The 10,113-nt window shown below is 36.5% G+C and overlaps 1 non-coding gene across 1 annotated transcript; it reads left to right on the forward strand.

Moving 5' to 3' along the window:
- The first annotated feature begins 766 nt into the window (after positions 1-766).
- Positions 767-874, forward strand: LOC125101388 (U6 spliceosomal RNA). The gene has a single exon (XR_007127807.1). It is a non-coding gene; the product is annotated as a U6 spliceosomal RNA (small nuclear RNA).
- The last annotated feature ends 9,239 nt before the right edge of the window (positions 875-10,113 follow it).

Consider the following 10,113-nt stretch of genomic DNA (forward strand, 5'->3'; position numbering starts at 1 on the left):
AACATGTCGTAGTATTACTAAGGTCTCAAATTTTCATGCGTTTGATCCATATACAGAACTATCTGTATTAGTTTCCTATTACTGTTTAGAAATGAACACAGATTTTGTAGCTTAAAACAACACAAATTTATTACGCTATAATTCTGGATGTCAGAAGTTCTAGAATCAAGGTTTTGGTGCTACTGAGATCCTCTTAAGGTTCTAGAAGAGAATTTGCTTCCTGGCCTTTTCCAGCCTCTGGAGGCCTTCTGTCTGCTTTGGTTTATGGGGCTTCCTTCCGTGTTCTAACCTCTGCTTCTGTCTTCACATCTTTTTCTTTCTGACTTGATCTTGTCTCCCTATTATATGAACCTTGTGACTTCATTGGCCTTCAATTATATTTCAGGATACCGGTCGTCCCATCTCATGATCCTTACCATAATCACATCTGCAAAGTCCCTTTTGACATATAACATAAACATATTAACATCTTTCAGATATGGTCATTTTTGAGGGGTGAAGGATGTCATACAGCCTAGCATCTCTGCAGAAATTTCCCTCTGGGTCCTTTTAGAATTATTAATATTATTATTTTTTTTTTTAAGAGTAGACCATAGAAGAAAGATGAAATAGGTAGGTAGGAAATGAAAAAAGAAAAAATAATAAGAAGGAAGGAAAGAGATAAAGAAGGAAGAAAAGAAGGAAGAAAGGAAACGAGTTAAGTTCAGATTATTATGGTATAAAAAAACAATATTTATCAATGAATTGTTAAAAATAAGCCTGTAGCATGCTCGCTTCAGCAACACATATGCTAAAAATTAGAACAATACAGAGAAGATTAGCATAGCTCCTGCACAAGGATGACATACAAATTCGTGAAGCATTCCATATTTTAAAAATAAAGAAAAGAATAAATAAATAAATAAATAAATAAATAAATAAAAATAAGCCTGTAGCAAAAATTATACTTATTTTGAAAGGAAAATTTCAAATAATCACTCCAAAAATATTTATTTACATGTATAAGGAATCATTCAAAGCAGTCTTATGTCATCTTTAAAAATATATCTAAAAGACACTTTTACTTTTCTAACACAGAAGCTAAACCAATACCAGCTGGATTAAAGAAAATGAGAAATGTAGGATGTTCCATAGAGGATCCTTAACTCTACAATATTATCCCTCAATTTGTCCTTCTGAGTCAGAATTACTGACCCACAGGGCATGGTAGTAGATATATTATTTTAACATTTTACATAGCATGGTCTAATAAGTAAAACCCATCAGCTAACATAAAAGGCATTCCTTGTTAAAAATCAGATATAATGTCTGCTTATAGGATATTATCCAAAGCATGACTCTTGTTAAATAAAAAGTCACTTTTATCTGTATATTTCATCCACAAAATGTATAGTCTCTAGCACTAAGTAGGAAAGTAACAGTTTTTCTTATTGCACACAATATTTGGTCAATATATCTTTTTAAAAATTCATGCCATGTAGGTACTCAATCACAGGTTATCTGTATACAATTTTCTCCTAAAATACAGTTTTTATTGAAGAAGTCATTTACTGTTGAGATTATATATGTCTCTGATATATCTTTCTTTTAGTGCCTCATAGAAAAAGTAACTCTTCATTTATTTCCTTATTGAAAGAGAATCCAGCAAATACCTTTAGCTGATTCATCTTAGAAATATCTGTACTCTCATCTGGTATATAGCAAATCACCCACACAGACTAATTTGTTCTAATGCTCTTCCCTTCAAAGTTGCAGCGATATTTTCAATTACTTTTAAAGCAGGATTTGCTGAGAAAGAATTGCATTTTACTTTATTGCGATATAGTTTTCTAGATACTTCTGCTTTTCACCATGGGAGGAAGATCAAATGCTTCTCCAGTGATATGTGATGTTTTGTATTTTGCTATTATATATTAAACATGGAGTCTAAATCTTTTCATTACACTGGTAAGATAACCAGTAAACCTCAATGCGGACAAAGGCTTTCATGGTCACTGTTCGACACTTTCCAAAGTATTGTCAAGGCTTCCATGTATTTTGTAATTTTTTTTAACATACACTTAAGCACATCAGTGTCATCTTTTCACATCTCTACTCCAACCTTCAGTGGTTTCTCACTCAGATTTAATTTAAAGTTCTTCAAATCAGAAGATACAAGGCTCAGAACAGTCTGACTTCCCACTCCCAATTCCCTGAACTAACCTCTTACCAACTCATCTCTGTGTCAGCCATTTAGCCATCTTCCTTTCCAGATATATGTATCCTGCTCTCACCTCTGAGCATTTGCACTTCCTCTGTCTGAACACTATTCCTCCCCACCAAGAATGAGTAGAGCTCACTCTCTTACCTCCCTCCGGTGTCATTATCCTAACTGCCTTTTGAGTATGGCAAACACCCCCTCAAGTTTTCTTTTCCCCTCTCCGGCATTAATTATCTCCTAACATAACTTGTTACATGATTTGTCTGTAAACCTCTACTGGAAAGTAAGCACTCTGAAAATAGCATTTTTTTTTTTTTAATGCTCTCTGTTTGTATTTAACTTGGGGAACCTCAAAGCATAGAACAGTACTTACCATCCAGGTAGTGGATGTGTTTTATTGAACTAATTTGTACTGTTTTAAATAAGAGAGGTTTTGGCCATCTCTTGTCTGGATTTTCACAATTACCTGTGTGTGTGTGTGTGTGTGTGTGTGTGTGTGTGTGTGTGTATGTGTGTGTGTTTGAGTCCAAGTTTTTTCTTTTTTAATTCTTTTTTTATTTTTTATAGTATTTATTTATTTGAGAGAGAAAGAGACAGAAATAGTGACAGAAAGTGTGAGTAGGGAGGAGAGGGAAAAGCAGGCTCTCTGCTCAGCAGGGAGCCTGATGTGGGCCTTGATCCCAGGACTCCGGGATCATGACCTGAGCCAAAGGCAGACGCTAACCAACAGAGCCACCCAGGTACCCCTTTTAATTTAATTATTATTATATTTTTTGTCCCTGCTGGGCTTTACATTAACATATAATGTATTATTTGCTTCAGAAATACATGTCTGTGAATCATCAGTCTTACACAATCCACAGCACTCACCATAGTACATACCCTCCCCAATGTCCATCACCCAGCCACCCTAACCCTCTCAGCCCCCTCCCCTCTAGCAACCCTCTGCTTGTTTCCTGAGATTAAGAATTTCTTATGGTGTATCTCCCTCCCCATCCCATCTTGTTTCATTTTTCCCTCCCTTCCCCCAGAACCCCTGGCCCTGCCTCTCAAACTCCTCATATCAGAGAGATCATATGATAACTGTCTTTCTCTGATTGACTTATTTCACTTAGTATAATACCCTTTAGCTCCATCCACATCGTTGCACAGTTACCTTCTAAATGGCTCTACTACCTCCATCTTTATTCATTCCTGACATACTCAGTAAAATTAATGTTTATGTAAGATGTTTGCTCAAGACCTTTTGACAAATAGGAGAAGCAGAGACTGAGAGAGTCCTCGGATGTGCAAGTCCTGAGAAAAACAGGACATATCAGGGAAATGCATCCCATAAAGTAGAGCAGTGCCCACACTGAGGTTAAATCTGTGTGTCAGACAGATCAATATTAAGACAGACAAAGCACTTCATGGGCATAAGAGTTTTTTCCAATCTTATTCTGTTTACACACTTACAAAGGAAACTGGTAAAGTGGGAGGGAAATTTTCACTACTGGAAAATCCATTAAAATAAGGAAGTCTTCTTGAAATAAATTGGGAATATTATCTCTATAAAAGCAGTATATTAGCTTTATGTTATATGATTGCTGTTTCTATCTCTAATTTGTCAGCAGGGCAGGGCCAAATCACTGACCAAGAAACATTTTAAACAGTCAATAAGAGAGGAAAAACAAATCAAAATGTCTAAATGGAATGGAGTGCCTTTTTAAAACCATAAACCACTAAGTGGTTAGCATTAAGGCTGAGATTACCCTGAGGTAATGTAAATGTTTCTGGGTCTATTCAGTTGTTTTCAGGCAGTAGGAAATTTTCAAAATGTTGAAAACTTCTGTCAAAAAGTATGATTATGAAATGATTTTTGTAATGTTGAGGCAAAGATTACTTAAAAATATCAAATGTTGATGATAATGAATTCAATATCATTTTAGAACCAAAGTCCTCCTTGGGAAGATCATGGTATGAGTCAATTACTTAAAACACAAGCAGTTATTTCCCAGATAACAAATCCAAGAGCTGATAATTCAAAGATAAAAATACCAAACATGAAACATTAAATTCTATTATGTTGTGTATGATTATAGATTAGGAAGCTAATGAAGGTTTATATAATTTGATTGTCCAATAAATATATTTACATTTATATCTATCTATAGATTATATCTGTCAATACCTTATAGCTATCTATATCTTTGATGTGACATTTTAAAATAGTTTGAATACTATCTGTTTGTTGCCTTTGAATACTATCAAGGCCTCCCAGGGTCTTGAACACAGAAACTATGTTTCATTTACTCCTTCTTCTCAAGTCACACATATGATAGGAATTGCACAAGATTTTGTTACCCTGAATTTATTATTTAATAATATTTCATCAATTTTCTATAAAGTAGAGATAATTAAATTTTAAAAATTAGACACACAGCATTTAGAAAAGTTTATTTTTTAACATTTTATTTTAACATTTTACCTAGAAAGCATTTTTACATATGTACATATGTACATTTTCCTATAAAACATTAATTAGAAAGTATGTGATTTTTTTTTTAATTTACTTGGGTGAAATATGTGTTTGGTTCACAAGTTTTTGCAAGACATCCTCCAACTAATAAGCGCATTATTTATACATTTTCCATATAACAATATACATGTGTTTATTTATCTACCATAGGCCAGACACTAAATTATACATGAGATGCAATCAATATTATTCTTATTTTAAAGTTAGAGTTAGTAGATACATTAAGACCCATACAGGTAAATGCTCACAGGTATTAGCATACACACTAAGGAAGTTGCCAAATTTCATTATCTAGGCATTTATACACCACATGAGCTTTAAAAGTAAAAAGAAAACTGTGAGTGTGTGTGTATATGTGTAATCTATGGTGAGAATACACACATTTATTCTATGAACATTTGATTACTCAATAGCTTTTAGACAATGTTTAATCATGGTGGTTAACTTCACACGTCTTCACGTCTGCACTCAAAAGAGCTCTCCATTAATGCTAACTAAATGCTTCATATTTCCTCCACTGAAAACCTCAAGGGTTACAAAGGTGACAAAAATGTGTCTGGAATGGTTTCAAGTATTTTAAATGTAATTTAAAGAGTGTTTAATATTGTATTTGCAGGTATGACAAAACCCAATATCAGGTGATAAAACCAATTACAGCTTAAAGAACATGACTTCAGGGTTTTGCTTTGTCCTTCTGTCTCAATGTCTTTTCCTCTACCAATAATCCCTTATTGCTCAGAAATGATACCAACACATCCTATGAGAGGGTGACTACAAAGGCCATAGGATAACTTTCTCTTTCTACCTTTGCTCACCTCCCTTCTAACTAGAACTGTTCTCATGTTTCATTCTCTTGCCATCTGTTAGTTCTTTAAGCCCACCCCTCAATCCAAAGCTGGTGCATTTTTCTTTAGCCAATGAGGACAGACTGCCTGAAGACAGCCTGACTGTCTTGACATCAGAAACCACAGAGACAGTTGAGAGACTTACGCTGGATCCTGTAGGTCCTGGGATAATGACAAGAGACTCCTTGGCCTTATTGGTTTAGACTTAAATGATGAAAACAGGGCCAAATGGCATAATACAAATAATTTCATAAGGTTTTCCTGACACTGTATTTAAATTAACACTATTAAACCCCAAAGAGAAAGATTCTTATTTCCCATTCTTATCAAATTTTTACTTAAACCAATAAAACCTAGGCATGCCTGTTGTATAAGAGCCACACCTACATTCTAGAAAAGTATGTTCTTCACTCTAACTTGTTGGACCTTTTACTATGTTATCTAAAAATTTGATGCTGCTGTAAGTATATGTGAAACTACTAAATTTTTCTGACTTACACTCTCTGGGTCTTGGGGTCCATATCTCCAAAAACTGATTTATGTAGAATGCTCATGCTTAACTTCAGTTTCTTACTCAGGATTTTACTCCTTTGACTTTTAACATACTTGTGTAGATTCCTTTGGAGTTGACATCCCACTAGAATGTGGGACTACTCTACTATTTAGAGTAGTCTAAGCACCCTTGTGTTTTTTCAGCATGATAGGTATCCTTTTGCCTCAAAGCCTTTGTACTTGTACCCTCTCCTGAATTGTTCTTCTCTAGTACCTTGCATAATGACCGACCACCACTCTTCTCCAGAGTCTGGGTATACATGGGCTCCAAAGAAGTACTGTAAAACTGTCAGGTGTCCACGTGACAGGTTCCACACATGGCCTACACACTGGAGTTACAACAACTCTCCTTCCCTAGAGCGCTGGTAAGATCCCTAAGGAGTGGTTGACCTTGGAGAATATCAACTTATTCTGTATGGGCTCTATGTTAGTCAGCTTGGGCTGTTATAACAGAATACCATTGACTAGGAGGCTTGTAAACAACAGAAACTTACTTTCCACAGTTATGGATAATGGATGTCTGAGATTAGGGTGCCAGTATGGTCAGATTTTAGGAAGAGTTTTCTTCTGGGTTGCAGACTGCTGACTTCTAGTTGTGTCATCAACATGGTGGAAAGAGGATGAGAGAGCTCTCTGGCCTTCCTTCTATAAGGACATTAATCTCATTCATGAGAGTTCTACCCTCATGACTTAATGACCTTCAAAAGCCCTCATTTCCTCATACTGTCACATTGGAGGTTAGGATTTCAACATATGAATCTTTAGAGACTCAAACATTCAGTCTATCACAGAGTTCCTCCTTTTAGAGTCCCAGGATATTCAGGAGGAAGCAGTAAATGAAGAAAGTAATCACAAAGGCATGTATTTATCACTTAAAAAGATGTCAGAGGAAAGAGTAGAAACATTTAAGAAAAGAAGTGTGGATGAGTGGATCCTGTGAATACTTAGTTTACAAGGTTAGTGAGGAGTTTTCACTACCCTAGGTGAGGTCATAAAGAATGCCAAGAGAAATAAAGTTTATAATGAGATAAGATTCCAGAGAGTCACAAGTATGTTTCTAGGTATAGCAGACATTTAATGAGTTAGCATTTTGTGACATAATTATCAAACTTTAGGTTTCTCATGTAACCTTGGTAACCATTTGAACTGTTGTCCTTTGGTGCTAAACTGCATAGTTTGAGAAAGAGGGTATTTTGTTTCCCCCCTGAAATAGTCACCCATGATGGAATTAATGAGAGTTTATTATTTGGAAGGTCTGCATTTCCCAGGATACAATGGTTATAATGGTTCTCAATATTCTTGGTAGGTAAGAATCACTTACAGAACATCTAAAAAAAAAAATATATATATATATATATACATATACATGAATAAGCCTAACACAGAACTACTGAATCATCATCCCCATTGTTCCAAAAGGATATTATGACATTTCTTTGCACACAAAAATCTAGCATTTGGAAGTTTATGTGTTTAATTTTTTGTTTGTTTAGAGAGGGAGAGAGAGAAAGGGAAGTGGGGAAGGGACAGAGAAAGAAAGAGAATATTAAGCAGGCTTTCTGCCCAGCACGAAGCACAACAAAGGGCTCAATCTCACAACTCTGAGATCTTGACCTGAGCCAAAATCAAGAGTCAGATGCTCGATTGAGCTACCCAGGAACCCCTACAGTATGAAGTTTTTAATTCATGAAAGGATATCACTCTAAAATGAAACCAGAGAAAATGAAATGGAGAAGTTCATGAATACACCCTCAGAGGAATAGAACTTAAGAACTGAGAAACTGATTTCCCATAAATGCCTCATTTAAAGAAAAGAGTTTTTTCTCCCAATCAATGAACTTCTAAGGATTTCTCCCTTTCTCAAGCCAGTGAATTTCCTGCTTGGAATCTTGCTGGACTTCCCCATCTTTATGCTATTTGAGCATAAATACAATTTGCCTCCAACCCTCCACTGCTTTGCCTGTAGCTAGCTAGAATGTGTTTATACTGAATTGCAACTCTGCTATTCCAAAATAAACTCCATTTCCGATAATACAGAATTGCTTTGGTTTACTCCCTTATTTAAGTTAACAAACTCTTTATCTCATTTAATAGATTTATTTTAATTGCAAATTTTCCTAAATATTTACGAAATGAGTTTCTTCTAAGGTAGAGAAAATTCAATTTTATATAATTTATTTAAGTAATGACATTTAGATATGGTCCCTTTATATTTTCTTTTTAAAATTTTTCCATAAAGTAGTAGGCACACTTGACCACAAGGTTACCTTTAATTCAGGTCATGTTTCCTAACATTTGAGATTATTCTCATAGGTTCTAATATTGTTCTCCATATAGTCACAAAATGGATTAGAAAGATAATGTCCTGGGAGTTAGGAAACCCAGCTCTGCAGGTAATTCATCTAGCTGGGTCTCAATTTCCTTAACTTTCCATCTATAAAATAAGATTCTTTTTCCAGTTTTGTTTGTATAGTGTCCCATGTCTATCATGAGGCTTCAATGAATATGCTGAAAGTAACTTGACTCAATAAAAACACATCTCTAACTTAATGTGGCAGATATGCTGACATTGAGATGTCATCTCAAACATAAATATATCAAACTGAATTCATTGTCTTTATGCCAAAACCAGCTCCCCATTATGATTTCCTTTTTTTTTTTTTTTTTCTGTCAAGGATATTTCCCTTCAGTCATTCTCAATCTAAATTTTGGAGTCAGCCCTGACTCTAAGTTCTCATCATGGTCCATATGCAGGTGCCTATGCATTTTTTTTTTTAAGATTTTATTTCTTAATTTGACACAGATCACAAGTAGGTAGAGAGGCAGGCAGAGGAAGAGAGAGAGGGAAGCAGGCTCCCTGCAGGGCTCAATCCCAGGACGCTGGGATCATGACCTGAACCAAAGGCAGAGGCTTTAACGGACTGAGGCACCCAGGAGCCCCTGCCTATGCATTCTTATTCACCAGTATTGCTGAACAATTTTTTTTCTTTTTTTTTTTTTTGTTTTATTTATTTATTTATTTATTTATTTATTTATTTTCGGCATAACGGTATTCATTGTTTTTGCACCACACCCAGTGCTCCATGCAATCCATGCCCTCTCTAATACCCACCACCTGGTTCCCCAACCTCCCAGCCCCCACCCCTTCAAACCCCTCAGATTGTTTTTTCTTTTTATTTCCTCTACCTACTCTGCTCTAGTCTTAATGACTAATACATGTTAACAAAAATTAAAATTTCCAACGAAAAGTTTTAAAACTTTCAGGGCACCTGGGTCACTCAGTTGGTTAAGAGTCTGCCCCCAGCTTAGATCATGATCTCAGGGTCCTGGAATAGAGGAGGCCTTGGGTTTTGCACCCAGTGGAGAGCCTGCTTCTCCCTCTCCCTCTGCCTCTCCCTCCCCCTCTCCTCCTGCTTGTGCTCTCTATCTCTGTCAAATAAATAAATAAAACCTTTAAAAAAAAAAAGTTCCAGGGGAGGAGTCAAGATGGCGGAGAAGTACCAGGCTGAGACTACTTCAGGTAACAGGAGATTAGCTAGATAGCTTATCTAAAGATTGCAAACACCTACAAATCCAATGGGAGATCAAAGAGAAGAAGAACAGCAATTCTGGAAACAGAAAATCAACCACTTTCCGAAAGGTAGGACTGGCGGAAAAGTGAATCCAAAGCGACGGGAAGATAGACCGCGGAGGGAGGGGCCGGCTCCCGGCGAGCGGCGGAGCAATGGAGCACAAAATCAGGACTTTTAAAAGTCTGTTCCACTGAGGGATGTCGCTCCAGAGGCTAAACCAGGGTGAAGCCCACGTGGGGTCAGCGTGGCCTCAGGTCCCGCAGGGTCATAGAAGGAAGGGGTGTCTGAGTGTCACAGAGCTTGCAGGTACTAGAACGGGGAAGCCAGCTACAGAGACAGACCCAAGGAGTAAGCTCTCAGCTCAAGGTTACCTTGAACCGGTCACAGGCTTGGTGAGCTCTGAGTGTGGACAGAGGCCAGGGTGAC

This window comes from Lutra lutra, chromosome 5 (genome assembly GCF_902655055.1).
Source record: "Lutra lutra chromosome 5, mLutLut1.2, whole genome shotgun sequence".
Lineage (NCBI taxonomy): Eukaryota > Metazoa > Chordata > Mammalia > Carnivora > Mustelidae > Lutra > Lutra lutra.